The sequence below is a fragment of the Capsicum annuum genome, chromosome 11, assembly GCF_002878395.1.
Source record: "Capsicum annuum cultivar UCD-10X-F1 chromosome 11, UCD10Xv1.1, whole genome shotgun sequence".
Taxonomy (NCBI): domain Eukaryota; kingdom Viridiplantae; phylum Streptophyta; class Magnoliopsida; order Solanales; family Solanaceae; genus Capsicum; species Capsicum annuum.
In genome coordinates this window covers 178,931,400-178,948,763 of record NC_061121.1, presented here as the reverse complement: position 1 = coordinate 178,948,763, position 17,364 = coordinate 178,931,400, and the positions used below count along the sequence as shown (strand labels likewise).

At 35.8% G+C, this 17,364-nt stretch overlaps 1 non-coding gene across 1 annotated transcript; it reads right to left on the bottom strand.

Moving 5' to 3' along the window:
- Positions 1 to 12,843: 12,843 nt before the first annotated feature.
- LOC124889079 lies at positions 12,844 to 12,949 on the bottom strand. Its single transcript, XR_007047696.1, has one exon. It is a non-coding gene; the product is annotated as a small nucleolar RNA R71 (small nucleolar RNA).
- Between the last annotated feature and the right edge of the window lie 4,415 nt (positions 12,950 to 17,364).

Here is a 17,364-nt window from a genome sequence, read left to right as displayed (position 1 = left end):
CTAGAACTTGCCTGGTGTGTATGTGAAGCTATATAAAGAATGTGGTTTTAGGAGATGATATAGGTATTTCTTTGATAGATTTGTTTTATACCTTCTATTTACCTACCCTTTATGTAATATCCTAGTTAACCCTATTGAGACTTTAGCTTATTTTCTTTAGTAGCCTCATATGAAGCCTAATCCCTTTCTTTGATAGACCATAATTTGATCCAAAAAATCTACTAAGTTCTTTAATGAAAAAAAATTGATTTAGTAAGGAGTTTAAGAAATTAAAGAAGAAAAAAGTTAAATTGATGCCCCAAGGTAATAGTCCTAATTGATCCCAAGCTTTACATTCGACTATTAGCACTAAGGGCAAGCCTATGGTTCATTGTTTCTAACTTGTGAATTCTTTGTGAGAGTAAGTGTAACTTAATTCCTATACCCATCATTTTAAGACTTGAGCAATTGTAAGTGATTATAGGTAACTCTCTTGTTGTGAGGGGCACATGTTTTATGAATATGAGTGATTTGTATAATGTTCTTGATTAAACGATCCGCATGAGTTTGCTACTGGTGGAGTCCATTCTTGAGGCTAGGAAGTTTTGGAAGTAGGATTATTGAGCTTTCAAGTTTTTATAACATGCTTAGTGTTGTAAACTTGCATTCTGTGTAGTCATTGTAGTAAGAGTTTGAATTTCTTGCATATATTAGAAGTGTCATATATTAGAAGTGTGCGTGTGTTCAACTCATGGTTCTTATAGTTAAGAGTTGTTCGAGGAAGAACAAAGCTCTAAGTGTGGGGTGGTGATGTTGGGTGTATTTATGCACTCTAGCATTGCTATTCTAGCCTTTTAGCCTTGTTTTGAGGATGATTTTTATGCTATATGTGTTGATAATGATATAAATGAGCATTTATGTGTCCAAGTATATTTTTACAATGTTTAATAGTGGTTTCACATGAATTTTGATTCAATTTGAGGATTTAGAAGAAAACTAGTGTAACTAGCTTAAGCTAGGCATTTTTCTAGTCTATTGTGTTGAGTTATAATGTGTTTTGATGAGTTACTATGGTTTTAATTATGTATTTATATGTAAAAAAACTTATTTATAATGTGAAAGGGTCAATTGAATCAAGAAAAGAGTCAAAACAATGAATTAAAGCACAATATGAACTTAATCTATGCTTAGCTCGTGTTTCTAGTTCATCTTTGAGGGTGTTGTGTTGTTTTGATATCTAAATTGTAGTGTTTAATGCTATAGGATTCTTGATAAATTGATTATGATGTTATATAAAGGATATAAAAGCTTTAAATCAAGTAGAAAAAACTTAAAAAGGGTTGGAAATAACCACGGAAACACAAGTTGCAAGCTGGACACCAATTTGGACCTCTGAAAAGTCTTGAGAGCGTGTGAAGTTTTTCTAATTGGCGCATGATACATTCTATTGGATTTAGAATGGGCACAAATTGTGAAAAACATCATCTTTGAGCTATCTCAATTCTCAATTATCCAAAAACAGTGTCTCAATGCGATTGCACCGCTTAGCACTAATGACCAAAATCGGGAGTTAAGCGCTCAGTTGTGCCCAGGATGCCATTTGACACTGTGGCGCGATGGGACAATGATCAAAATCAGGAGAAAGTGTCGAACTGAAGTAAAATAACATAGAACCCTAATCCAATTGGGGTTATGACTTATATACTATAAATATAATGTCTTAAAACACATTTTGGGATATCTTTGAACCCCTAGATCACTTGGAACAACATTGGAGGATACCAAAACTTCTTTTTAGGCTTTTATTTCATTAATTTATCTTTCTTTTATGTATTTAATCATTCATACAATTAATTGGATGTTGATTATGGCTATGAGTGGCAAAAAAAACTCCTTTTTCAGGGTTGAAGCCAAGAATATGATTATTATTGCTGTGGATTAAGTTTTTTTTCTTTTCTTATCAATATTGGTTGTTAGTTTATTCTAGTTTTAAATATTTTAAGGATTCACAACACTTATAATACATCTATTGTCAACGATGTGAACTCGGGACAGGAAATATAGCAATAGAACATGAGAATAAGTAGAGTATGGTTCTTGATTCTTTATAAAATTAGAAACTTGAATTAGTATCTAGGACAGGGATGTACTTAGATACCTTACTTGATTCATATGTAGGATAATATTTGTTGAGAACTTAAGTGAATTATTACATCCCTGCTCAACGATGTAGGTGTAAGATTCAACTTAGGTAATAGATTAAAGTTTGGGAAACCATAATTGAAAAATTTACCCTACGAATGAATAACCAAGATAAGCAAGTTAACGAATGAACTCCAATAGCATAATATGATTGTTTAGATTGCTTCAACCCTGGGTTTTCTCCTATAGATTGTTACATGATCTTTACTTTACTCATTATTTAATTTACTTGCAATATACAAACTCAATTCTCTATTTTGGTTACTCTCGCATCATGTGAATCTAAATTGTGAACTAAAATCAAATCGTTGCCAAATCTAGTCTCTCTGGGATCGATAACTCGGATTTCTTGAAGGCCACTATTACTTGGTAGACCACGTACACTTGCATGTACACTTGGATGTTGTCATATACCAATACATTCAAAGTACTTATCACATACTCGTTTCTTGTTCTATAATGTATTATATCATAGGTTCGAATGCTCAGCTCCCTAATCGCGCATAGATATTCAAAATTTTCAGTTGTAAAAGTGTTGAGTCCTCATATTTTAAGGACATGGTTTATTTATCTCAATTATTTCACTAGCTCAGTATTTTCCATTCAGAAAGAGTTAGTTAGAGGTTTGTCCTATCAACTCCACAGTCAGTTAGTAGAGGCTTTTCAGACTAGTACAGACACTCAGTCAGTTTTGTTATTATTTTATTGGTTGTAGACAATTGTTTCCAGCAGTTATTTCTAGATTTAAGATCCAGAATTGATTTTAGTTGCTAAAATTTTATGACTTATTAGTTTTCTTCTGCATATGTTATTATCTTATTCAATACTCATAGAAGATACTGGCTTATGGGTTAGATTATGGTCCCTCGGGACTATAAGCACTATGTGACACCCATGGTGTTACCAACTTGGTATCAAAGCTTAAGGTTTTAAAGTATCTTAGGAAGTATGAAAGCCGTGTCCAGTAGAGTCTTGTACATGGGTGTGAAGCGCACGACACTTATGGACAAGAGGCTACGAGGTATTTTAAGAGAAGTTTCCTTTATTTCAGTGTTCATGTCGTGTGACTGAGCATGAGCTCATGTTAATTTCTTTATCTAATCTATTCTTTCTTCCATTTACAGAACATGCCTCATAGAAAGATAAACAGAAGAAGAAATATGAACCAGCCAGCTCCTCCGCCCATTCAGGAAGATCCCCTGAACGAGTATATTTCTCATGCAAAGTTCAGAGTTGAATTCACTACTCTAGCTCACTCTATAGAGGCTTAAAATGTTCAGCCAACCGCTATTTCTGGCAAACCCAGTGGCTAATAAAACCACAGCTAGGATTTAGGACTTTACCTAAATAAATCCTCCTCTTTTTTTGGGATCCAATCTGAAGAGGATTTGTAGGAATTCTTAGACATGGTGCAAAAGGTGATAGACATTATAGGGGTATCTTTTTATGAGAGTGCTGAATTGGCTGCTTACTAGTTATAGGATATAGCTCATACCTGGTTAAAGCAGTGGAAAGGGGATAGAGGTACAGTCGTAGGGCTTATAGAATTGGAGGAGTTTGATATAACCTTTTTAGATAGATTCTTCCTATTGGAGATGAGAGAAGTCAAAGTGTTAGATTTTATCAATTTGAAGCAGGGCAACATGAGTGTGAAGGATTATTCTCTTAACTTTACTCAGCTAACTATGTATGCTCCTCATATGGTGGTTGGTAATAGGTCTAGGATGAGAAAGTTCATGTGGTGAGGGAGTGTAGGACTGCGATGTTAATTAAGGTGATGGACATATCTAAGCTTATGGTCCATGCTCAAAAAATTGAGGAGCCGAAGAATAAGAAGAAGGAGAGAGAGAATAAAAAGGCTAGAACAGGTAGCTTTAATTTTACTCTGCTGAAATCAAAAGGTGGTAATCGTCCCCAGTTCTTTCAAAAACATTCAGCCTCTACCAATATTCAGCTAGTGCCTTAGTACCCAAATTAAGGAATGATAATCGGGATAGAGTGCCAGGCTCTAAGTCCCAAGGCAGTGTAAACAATGGTCGTACAAATCCTCTTTGCTAGAAATATTGTAAAAACCATTAGGGTAAGTGTAAAGTTGGTAGCGATGTATACTTTGGGTGTGGCAAGCCAGTCCATCGAATTCGGGAGTGTCGAGTAGTTGCTTAGAAAAGAAGGGATTTTTGCCAGTAGGTCTAGTCCTATCAGTCATCAGTTCCAGCCAGTCGCCTGACTCAGTAGGGCACCGGATCTAGAACAACTAGTGGTCAGTGTGACAATAGGCTCTAGGAACTTTAGCCTCAACAATATATGGAAAGTTCTCCTGACATAGTTACTGGTACATTGCAAATCTTTTATTTACATGTTTATGCTTTGTTAGACCCTGGAGCTTCTCCTTCTTTTATAACCCCTTATATAGTCGTTGACTTTGGAGTTAGTTCTGAAATCTTAGAAGAGCCTTTTTCAGTGACTACCCCAGTAGGTGTCTTTATTGTTGTCCGGCATGTATACAAGAACTACCCGATTACAGTGTCTCAGAAAGTTACTTTAGTAAACCTTGCAGAGTTAGAGATGACGGAATTTGACATTATTCTCGGCATGGATTGGATCCATTCAGGATATACTTCAGTTGATTATAGAAAATAAGTAGTTCATTTGCAGATTCCAAATGAATCATTTCTTAAATGGAGGGGTAGTACTACAACGCTTAGGGGCCAGCTTGTTTCGTACCCTAGAGCAAGGAAAATGATATCCAAACAGTGTATTTATCATCTTGTCTGAATCAAAGACTTTAATTTTAAGACTTCAACTCTTCAGTCAGTTTCAGTAGTGAGGGAATTTCTAGATTGTTCCCTAAAGATCTTCCCGGAGTTCCTCCCAAAAGGGAAATTGGCTTCGGAATAAACCTTCTTCCAGATACCTAGCCTATCTCTATTCCATCATATAGAATAGCTCCAGCCGAACTTAAAGAGTTGAAAAAATAATTGAAAGATCTCGTAAATAAGGGATTCATCAGGCCCAGCATATCCCCGTGGGGTGCACCAATCCTGTTTGTGCGTAAGAAATATGGTTCTCTTAGAATGTGTATTAAATACCATCAATTAAACAAAGTCACAATCAAGAACAAATATCAACACCCCAGAATTGATAACTTGTTCAACCAACTTCAGGATGCCAGTTATTTTTCTAAGATAGACCTCAAATCCAGCTATCATCAGCTCAGAGTCAGAGAATATGAAATTTTAAAAACTGCTTTCAGAACTTGGTATGATCACTTAGAGTTTCTAGTCATGTCCTTTGGTCTCGAAAACACCCCAGCATCCTTCATGGACTTGATGAACCGAGTATTAAAGAAGTACTTGGACATGTTCATCATAGTCTTCATTGATGACATTCTTGTCTATTCCCGCACCAAAAATATTCCTACAAACTACCTTAGAATAGTATTTCAAACTCTTAGAGCCCATCAGTTGTTTGCTAAATTTAGTAAGTGCGAATTTTGGCTAAGATCAGTAGCTTTTCTTAGCTATATTATTTTCGATGATGAACTTAGAGTTGATTCTCAAAAGATCAAACCAGTGAGAAAATAGCCCAGACCCATCTCTCCATCAGATAATAGGAGTTTCTTGGTCTTGGCTGGTTATTACCGGCGGTTTGTTAAAGGGTTGTCATCGATTGCATTCCCTATGTCCAGATTACCTCAAAAGAAAGTTAAGTTTTAGTGGCCAAATTCTTATGAGAGGAGTTTTCAGGAGTTAAAGACTTGACTCACCACAACCTAGTTTTGATGTTACAAGATTGTTCAGATATGTTGTGTATTGTGATGCTTCTAGAGTTGGTTTAGGGTATGTTTTGATACAGAAGGGTAAGTTTGTGGCCTATACCTCTAGACATCTTAAGCCCATGAAAAGAATTACCCTAGACATGATCTTGAGTTAGCAGCTATTGTGTTTGCCTTAAAGATTTGGAGGCACTATTTGTATGGGGTGCATGTTGATGTGTTCACAGATCAAAAAAGCTTCCAGTATGTGATTTTGCAGAAGGATTTGATTCTACGTCAGAGGAAATGGTTAGAATTATTGAAAGATTATGATATAAGGGTTTTGTACCACTCGAGCAAGGCTAATGTAGTGGCATATTCCCTAAGTAGATTGTCTATGGGTAGTGTTACTCACGTTGAGGCTGATAAGAAGAAGTTTATTCAGGAAGTTCATCATCTTTCCAGGTTAGCTGTTCATTTGGTTGATTTAGCTGAGGGTAGCATTTGGGATAAGAATAGTTTGGAATCTTCTTTGCTTGCTGAAGTGAAAGAAAAAGAGGATAGGGATCCTAGTCTGGTGAAGTTAAAGGATTCTGTCAGAGATCAGAAAGTAAAGGTTTTTTACCAAGGGGGAGATAGTGGTTTGCATTGCTAGGGTAGATTATGTGTGTCATTTGTCGATGATTTGAGATAGTGAATTCTATCAAAAATACATAGTGCGCATTATGTAATTCATCCAAGGGCCATAATGATGTACCGCAATATGTGGGAAATCTATTGGTAGAGTGGGATGAAGAAAGATATTGTAGTGTTTGTAGCTAAGTGCTCCGCTTTTCAACAGGTTAAGATTGAGCATCAGAAGCCCAGTGGGTCTATGCAGGAGTTCAGTAGTCCCACTTGGAAGTGGGAAGTAGTGAACATGGATTTTGTGATAGGTTTTTCTCGTACTCATTAGCAACATGATTCAATTTAGGTCATTGTGGACAAGATGACCAAATCAGCCTATTTCTTACCAATCCATACTTCTTATTTAGCCGAGGACTATGACAAGATCGATATTAACGAGTTGGTTAGGTTTCATGATGTTCCACTATCTATTATCATAGACAGAGGTACTCAGTTTAACTTTCACTTTTGGAAAACTTTTCAGAAGGGTCCTTGTACCTAAGTTCACCAAAGTACAACCTTTCACCCTCAGATAGATGGTCAGGTAGAAAGGAGCATTCATACCGTTGAGAATAAGTTGAGAACATATGTTGTTGATTTTAAGGGCAATTGGGATGACCACTTTCCTTTGATTGAATTCACGTATAATAACAACTATCATTCCAGTATTCAGATGGCTCTGTTTAAGGACCTATATGGAAGGAGATATAGATCTTTGATTGGTTGTTTTAAGGTAGGTGAGGCTATGTTAGTGGGGCCTAACTTTGAGTTTGATGCTTTAGAAAAAGTTTAGTTAATCAGGGAGATACTTAAGACTGACCAGAGATGATAGAAATCATATGTATCTGTGAGAAGGAAAGATTATGATTTTGAGATTGGTGATTTTGTATATCTAAAGATGTCTCCCATGAAGGGAGTGAGGAGGTTTGGTAAGAAAAGGAAGCTTAGTCCCTGATATCTTGGCCCTTACAGAATTTTAAGCTGTTTCAGAAAAGTGGCTTATGAGCTTGAGTTGCCTGCAGACTTAGCATCAGTGCACCGAGTATTCTATATCTCTTTATTGAAGAAGTGTATTGTTTACCCAACTGTAGTTATTCCCTTAGAAAGAGTAGATGTTCAGAATAGCCCTTCTTACTATGAAATTCTAGTCGAGATCCTTCATCGACAAATTCATAGACAAAGGAACAAAGAAGTTCCCCTAGTCAATATTCTTTGGTGGAATCAGTCCGTTGAGAGAGCCACTTGGGAAGAAAAAGCAAATATGCAGACCAAGTACCCTCATCTTTTCTCCACAAACTCAGACTCATCTTAAGGTAATAATCTTCCTAGAATTTCTCTTTTCCATGCTCAGTTTCAGCTGCATATCATTCTCATGTCGGTCATGCATTCATAGAATCAATTTAGTCATGTTTCAGACTCAATTATGTAATCATGTTTTCATCACATATATTTAGCATGCAATCTCAATTTCCAGTGCTTTCAACTTAACCAATCTCATTCGAGGATGAATGTTCACCCCAAAAATCCAAACCTATGTTAGAGCCATATTTCAAGCTCATGCAAAATAAATTATAGTTCTTTGGTAGTTTTATGAGTGATTTTGATGTTTATTAAGGCCTTAAATAACTCCCAGCTATTACACAAATGAAAATATCCAGCTATTAGACAAACCAAAATATTCCTAACCGATTGAGTTTTCGGGAAAAATGTTGCTTTAGTCAACTTCAAATGACCTTATCGTTTATTCTACTGAGCATTTTCTGGTTCAAGACCCACCAATCCGATACTTGGCAGAGAAGTTATGGAACTTTTAGTGAAAAATAATAGCACAACGCGATAAGGCCACGTCGTGGTGATGGCCAAAATCACATTCATCCTTTTTCCAGTGTGTCACCGCAGTAAGCACCGCATCGCGCCAAGGGGCATTTTCACGCTTGTCACTTTCCAGTGAGGCACCGTATTTGGTACCGCATCGCGCCAAGGTTCCAATTCAAGATTGTTCATTCCAGTGGCGCAACGTGATTGTACCGCATCATGATGTATGGTAATATGGGGATTATTAATTTTCCAGTTGCCTGACGAGATTGCACCACGTCGCGTCGAAGGTCAAAATCCAGATTTTCAGTTCTAGTTTCGAGTTTTAATTTCCAAGGGCATTTAAGTCCTTTTCCTTTCACCCCATTCAATCAAAACATTGAATTTAACTCCCAAGAGAGCATTATTTTCTCACTATCCCATAATCCTCTCAAATTAGAGTAGCCCTCTTTCAATAACAAAACCTAGCCCTTCAAAAATCAAGATAAATCTCAAGCATTCACCATCAAATCTTAGAAATTCAGAAATCACGGCATGTTAAATGTATATCCATGGGTTTATTTCACCCTTGGAGTCCAAGTATCCAATTTCATATTCAAAGCTGTGATCTTACAAGTAATTGTGATTTTAACCATGAATTCCCATGAATTGAAACTCTATACCATGTTTACATGAAATTGATGTTATATCAAACCCTTACATTTGAATAATGGTATTTTTTGGTTTAGACCATAATTTGTGATGTTGATGTTAAAATCATGGTATTTCCACAAGCTATAAACTATTTCCATGCTAAGATTAAACTATAAATATCAAGTGTTTGATGAAATGCCTACAAGAATGAATTTTGAATAAATGCTTTCATATTATATCCCCAAAGTTTTATTACTATTCTAATATTATTGCTATCGAGTTATGGGGTTTATGAATACTCAAAAAATTAGTTGTTTACCTAGTTTCAGTATCTTTAGAATAGTTTTAGACATGTTATGACTAATATCAGTTCAGTCAGTCGTCATGATTAGTTAAACTTAGAATAGTTCAGTATTCTAAGTCAGTTCAGTTGGGAGTAGGATTTATCATCGAGTGAGTGATAGGATGACGACTTCCACATCACTTAGGTAAAGTCGTTAGTAGCAGTCCCTGTACTTCAAAACTACATAGCCAGTGTAGGATTTGAGGATTCACCCATTAATTCAGGCTTGAGTACCTCCTAGAGGCCGCCCATCAGTTTAGGCTTAACACTCTTTAACCTTTGGGATAGTAGATCAGCGGATCCATACATCCAGTGTTAGTACCCGTGGCAAGGTATTGACACCCTTCTAACTGGGATCACAAGTTGGATCCTAAATTGATCATTGGTGCATATCGGTTAGATGATAGCTATCATAGTCTCAGTTTAGTATTTAGTATACTTTAGTTAAGGCATGTATTGACCATAGCATACAAATATCAGTTATTCAGTAATCCAATTTCAGTATTTCAATTTGCATAGTATATTCTGAATATGTCTTATGCTTGGTAATGCATTCTCAATATTTATAGATTTCATGCATTCTATACAGTACTTTATGCTATTCATTCAGTCAGGTGTTACTCCTATACATGAAACCATGTATATCAACCTACCTCATTTATCATATCAATACATTCAAAGTACTGAACATATACTCGTTTCTTACGCTATAATGTATTTTATCATAGGTTTAGACGCTTAGTTCTCAGATTATGCTTAGACATTCCAGATTTTCAGCTGTAATAGTGGTAAGTCCTCATATTTTTAGGACATGGTCTATTTATCTCTGTTATTTCATTAGCTTAGTATTTTCCATTTAGACAGAGTTAGTTGGGTTTTGTCCCATCTACTCCATAGTCAGTCAGTAGAGACTTTTTAGACTAGTATAGAATGTCATTCAGTTTTGTTATTATTTTATTGGTTTCACAAAAATATTTCCAGCAGCTATTTTCTAGATTTATGATCCAGTTTTAATTTCAGTTTCTAAAACCTTATGGCTGATCAATTGTTCTTCCGCATATGTTATTATCTTATTCAGTGCTTACAACAGGTACCAGCTCATAGGTTATCTTGTGGTCCCTCGAGAATGTAAGTACCATGTGACCACCAGGGTGTACTCTCGGGGAGTTACACAATCCCATGGGTTGTACCCCAAGAAGCACCTGAATTAACATTGCGGCACGACTCAGTTTCCTTGGTTGCTCCAACTTTTCCAAGGCTTATATCAACACAAAATTTTACTTCCTTAATATCTTCCATATAGTTATTAACACGTTGGGCATTCACCTTGAATGGGGCTTCTCTATATCGCTTCAACTCAAGGGCACCATACAGGAATACTCTAACCACAGTGAATGGTCATACCACCTATACTTCAACTTTCTAGGCACAAAGCAAAGCCATAAATTATATAACAAGATTATGTCACTAGGTTAAATACTTGTTTCTCAATCTTTTTGTCATGATAGAACTTTATCTTATCCTTTTACAAGGCTTAACTCTCATAAGCTCAGAGTCGAAATTCGTCCAACTCATTCACGTTACTCATTTTCAAGTTTGCGACATCACTCCATTCATAATTTAGCTTTATCAATACCTATTATGCCTTGTGCTCAAGTTTAATAGGGAAATATCATTCCTTTTCATACACTAGATTATATGTAGAGGAAGCTATGGGGTTTTTTTATGTTAGATGTATTTATCCGCTCTAGTGTTACTATTCTATGCTTGTTTAGCCTTGTTTTGAGGACAATTCATCTGATTTATGTCTGATGATTATACAAATAAGCATCTAAGTGTTCAAGGATTTGATTACAATGGTTAAAGTGTTTTTAAACAAGTATGGGTTTAAATGGATCATTTAGAGTTCAACTGAGAAAACTAGGTAAACTAGTTTGAGTCAGGTGTTGGTTTAGTCTATCTTGTAGCATTCTATTGTATTTAATGAGTTACCAATAATTTAATTGTATATTTAGATGTTTAATAACTTGTTTATAATGTCCAAAGTTCAATTTGATCAGGTTAGCATCAAAACAACAGGTTAAAGATCAACATGAGCAAGCCATGTCTTAGCTCATGTTTTGAGTCGTCGTTCTTGATATTGTGTTGTGTTGATCTATAATCCATGCTGCAAATTGATGTAGGATATTTTGTGAGCTGATTAAGATGATATATGGAAGATTTAAATTATGGAAATCCATTGTAAACACACCACAAAAGCTTGAATAAAAGAAGGACATTGGAAGACTTAGCCAAAAACTTGGATGCAACTTCCAGTGAGGTATCACGATAAGGGTGTTCTACGACCCCTAATTGACTTAATCAACCACTTCACCGTGATTCCTACTTGAATTTACCAGCTAGTTTTCCACAACCCTTGCTCATGTTGACTAGTTAGTGTGACGTGACCCTATTCCAAATACGACCAAGACTTAGTTTCCTACTCCCACACGGCTTGGACTTTGGTTACTATAAATGCAATGCATTATACACAATGTTGAGGACTTTTGAAATTCTTTGAAGATTAAGGAGGATGTTTCAACTCATATTTTAGGTTTTATTATTCTTTATTTAGCTTTTTAATAGATCATAAAATGTATTCAATTAGTTTGACTATGGTTATGTCGATTAGTTGCTAAATACTCCCTTTCCAAGGTTAAAGACAAGACATGTCCCTATGGGATCAATTTTCAGATTTCTTAAAGTTCACTATATTATTTGATAAACCACGTACACTTGTGTGTGCACTTTGGCACTGTTAATTTTTTGGCATCGTTATCGGGGACTTGTAATTTGGCAACTGTTTTATTTTTAGTTTTGTTTTTCAAATTTCTTTGGTGTTTTACACTTGATCTTGGTTTTTATTTGTAGGCAATAGGTTTTCAAAGTAGTAAGATGGCAAGATATCAGGACTTTGTTGAACCAATCCCCGAACAAGTTCTACTATTCCATTAACGAAAGCGAGAAGTAATCCTACTCTCCAATATTCTGTAAATCAAAGAAGATCAAAAGAATCCTACTATCATGGTATATGAACAAGTTGTTCAATGGACAGTTAGAGAACTGGTAATCATACTTCTAAAAAATCTAACCTCTCCTTTTTAGGAACTAGTTGTTGAAGGGAGGTTCAAGCTAAAGAACAATATGGTGTACTTGTTGATTAGCAGTGGACAGTTTATAGGGCTTGCACATGAAGATCCATAGGTGCACTTGCAGAATTTTATTGAGTTCACTAACACATTTATTTCGAAAGATGTGAATGTTGATTATGTGAGGCTAAGACTTTTCCCAGATTTACTTATTGGGGAAGCCAAAAAGTGGTTGAACTCTAATCCATTAAATTCAATCATATCATGGGATGGCTTAACCTAAAATTCCCTTATTAGATTCTTTCTATCTGGTAAGACTGCAAAACTTTATAGTGAAATTGAGAGCTTCAAACAAAGGATAGATGAGAACCTCTATCATGCTTGGGAGCGATTCAAGGCATTTTTTTGGGACTGTCCACATCATCAATAGTCCAATGAGCTACTTGCTCATACTTTTGTAGAGTCACTTGACCATAATACCAAAATTTTGCTACATTCAACTACAGGTGGTCAAGTGTTGGAGTTGACTTATGATGAGCTACACACCTTATTAAACCATATAGCACAAGCTAATCCAAACTAACATAGTGATTCTAGGGGTACAACAAAGAAAGTTGTAGGTGCGTTAGAGGTGGACCAGTACACTTCTTTATTAGCTTAGGTTGCTGATTACAAAATTTGATAAACACTCAGTTTAGTAGCCTAAAAGTGGGACTACACAGCTTACAGCAACAGTTAATGCAGTTTAGTAGACTAATGGTTGGTGAGAGGTTTGTGGCAACAGTGGCCATTTAGCGGCTATGTGTGTTGCCAATCCAGAGTTTGTGATATATGTGGGAAGTGCTCAAAGGCAGAATTATAAAAATGACTATGACCAAAACTGGCAAACTCAACCACTGAATCAACCTTGGAAAGCCCAATAGCAACAAATTCAGCAACCACAGGAACAAGGAAATCAGTCAACTAGTAACTTGGAAGAGTTGATAAAACAAATTCTAGCTAATCAAACATAGTTGGCTGCAGATGTAAAGAACCAGCAAGCGGTCACGAGAAGCTCAGAGTTGTAGTTGCGGCAGTTATCATAGACATTAAATACCAGGCCTCAAGGTGGTTTACCAGGAGATACAGAAAAACCAAAACAAATAATGGCAAGTACTTTGAGAAGTGGTAAAGATCTTAATGAAGAATCTTCAAAGGCAACTAAGGAGGTAGATATTGATGTGATGACTGAACAACCAAATAGTAAAGTTGCTAAAAAGTCAAGAAAGTCTGAGTACTTAAAATATAAAATTGCTGAAGAAGTGAAGAAGATCCCACAACTACCCTTCCCATAGAAGCATAAGAAGGCAAAGGAGGATGCGTGCTTTAATAAGTTCTTTGACACGTTCAGAGAGCTACATATTAACTTGCCTCTTTTAGATATTTTGTAGGGAATGCCCAAGTGTGATAAGTACTTGAGGGATGTGGTTTCTAACAAACTGAGGGTGCATGATATGGAGGCAGTTGCATTCACTGAGGAGTGTAGTTTGCGGTTAATCCAAATATGCCGAAAAACCTTAAGGACCCTTGGAAGTTCACTCTCCTCATTCAAATTGGCAACAGTAAGGTGGTTTAGGCACTTAGTGATTTAGGGGCAAGTATCAACTTTATGACCCTATATTTATTCAACACATTGGGTTTATGAAAGCCTAGAAAGAGCTTTGTACTATTACAGTTGGAAAATGGGACCATACCCTATCCTAAAGGAGTATTAGAGAATGGTCTTATAAAGGCTGGTAAATTTATTATTCTAGATTTTTAGGCAGACAAATAGGTACCAATCATCTTGGGACATCTATTTTTAGTTATGGGTGGAGCTTTAATCTATGTAAGAGGGGATACGCTTACAATGAGATTGGAGGATAAAGAGGTTATTTTTAAAATGTACAAACTGCTTACCATACTATCCCACTATAAAAACTTGTGTATGATTATTGTGATTAAAATGGATAAGTATGCGGTGGTGGATCATATTCCACAAAAGACCTCTTCGAATACCCTTATTGAGCACCCTAAGACACTACCACCTAATCCTCACATTATGCAGATTGATGAGCCTGAAAAATGTATAGTGGAGAAAGAGGTTGACCTTTAGATTTCAAACTCAAGAGGTTAGAAAAGAATAAGAAGATAGCCTCCAAGTGTAAGGAAAATAATGAAGCAACTTGGTTAAGTTGAGTTGGGTCATGCCGCTATAGTAAATCAGGCGCTACTTAGGAGGCAACCCAAGTTAAGTAGGTATGTTTTATTTTTAGTTTTTTTGTAGTTTTTACTTCACTTAGTATTTATTTTTTTGAGTCAGTGGTCGAACAAAAGTCTGAGTATCAAAAATTTAGGCTAAGAAGCATGGCGAAGACTATGTGTGGGGTTCCCAAACCCTCTTGATATTTAAAGTTGCTACTAGCTAGTCCTATAGGTCTCATAGAGTACTTCTATCTATACTTTTAAATTATAATTTGGGGATATTCTTAAGAATGGGGTTGGGAAATAACCATTTTTAGGATAAATTTAAAATTTTGTAGGTTAAAAATAAGTAAGATGTTCTTGCTATAAGTGATTGCATGATGCAAGTGTTTTGTTTGTAAACTCATGATGATTTTATGAATTACTACTTTTGAGACTCCTAGGTGCAAATTTATGACTCTTGAATTTGTTGGCTTAAATTCGAATTCATGTTATTATTTAGTTGAGTCTAGGATGATCCTACGTGAGTTGAGCATATGCCATATGTGTGTGAGGTGGTGTCTATTCCTTGTTGCATATGATGTTTATATCTTTCTTGGTGTATGCAAAGCGAAATAAATAGTGTGGGTTTAGGAGATGATATAGGATTTCTTTGATAGCCTTGTTTTTTTAACCTTTTTTTGGACCTACCCTTTGTGCTTAATCCTAGTCAACCCTATTGAGACTTTAGCTTTTCCTTTGGTAGCCTCATATGTATCCTATCCCCTTCTTTGATTGACCATAATTTGATCCAAAGCTCCTAAGTGCTTTAATTGAAATCTAATTAAGTTAAGGAGTTTGAAATTCAAGAAGAAAAAGATGAAATTAAAGCCCCAAAGTAATAGTTATTGGTGTGAAAAAAAAAGAATTGTTATTTTATTTGGTGGGGATTTGAGTAATAAAAAGAATAAAAATTTGTTCAAATTGAATGAGTTGTACATTGAATCCTCCCACCATAGCGTATGTAAATGAGCTTACTAAGGTGGGGTGAAAACAAAATAATGGGGTAGAGGAAAGTGGTGTAATTTTTTTACTGGAGATTGGTTTTGAATGCATAAAGTGATGTATTAAAGCATTTACGAAAGATAGTCACTATTCCCAAAATAGTTTCTACCCGTGCCTTAGACTGCATTACAACACGAAAAGACCTATTTAATCTTAAGTTCATCATTCTGATATTAGTAGAACACTATATGATGTTGGGCATTTTTATACGTCTAAGCACCATAATTTACCCATGTTTTAGCTAAGTTTTGAGGATAAAATACATACTTCTTGCACTTTTAGTCTATTTTTAGTTAAGTGAGCTGACCTATGTGATTAGCATGCTTTTCAGGTACTAATGAGGAAGATTTCAGAACTTTGGGGACCTGTGGCCAGCAAAGGAAAACTTCACATAGAAAGGAAAGCAGCTCTTGGACTGAATGTGACGCATGGGAACTTTTTCCCGGGCAAACTCAGCATTTTTAAATAGTTAAGGATGCAATAGCAAATTGTTAGAGAAGGATGTTATTAAAAGCATTATTGCTGAATTTTTAGTTCATTATTCACATTATTCAGATTCTGTAATAGTTTGAACACAAAGAAAATGACTTAGGTTGAGGAGAGAGAGAGAGAAACGTGTTTCTCTCTTAATTTCGCTAGTCATCTTCATCTCCAAGATCGTTCCAAGTTTTGGTATGATGAATATTTCTATGTTGATTTCTGTTTTATTCATGAGTAGCTAAGCTTATTTGTTAGGGTTATGGAAACCTTGTAGTATACTCTCTCTGTTGCTATGGGTTTGTGAATTTATGATGTGTCATGCCACTTATGTCATTACTCTCTTCATTTTGATTGAATTCTCGTGGTTGCAAACATAGGGAATGCGCCAATATAGCAATAACTTGTTCGATAGAAAAGTTGTTGCTTGGAAAAGATAGTGTGACGAGAAAATAGGGTTTCCAACCTCTATTTTACACGTTAATGCCCTAGCAGGATTAACTTTGTAGGGAGTTCGTACAATTGGTTGTACACCTTGGGTTCGAGAGAGACAAGGTGAACAAATCCTTGATGGTTGAAAAACACTTAGATTTAGAATAAGAATACGATTCTCTATAAGTGCATGCATGTATAAAATCCGTAGTACTCATAGTTAATAGAGAAGTAGAAGCTACAAGGTGGACATAACCCTAACTTGTCATTCTCTGTGATCAAACACAATTACGCATATCATCTCATCGTTACACTGATAATATTATTGTGCACTTAAACCAAACCCCCCGTATCTTGGAACCTTCGACCAACAGTCTAATAATAATCGCAATACTTAGTGATCATAGTATTCCCTGTGGGATTCGACACCCAACCCAGTTGGGGTCTATATTTGACAGCGACCACTTACACTTTCTAATAGGAGTTGTAATTTAGGCATATCCAATTTTGGCGCCGTTGCCGGGGAATACGGTTGTCAACTAAGTTTTTGATAGTTAATAGACCCTTTGGTCAAAGATTCTATAATTTTACTTTTTGTTTGTTGTTTCAGGTTTAGTGGATTGCATGCCAAATACACGAAGATCTGGTCAGCCATTATTACCTATAAA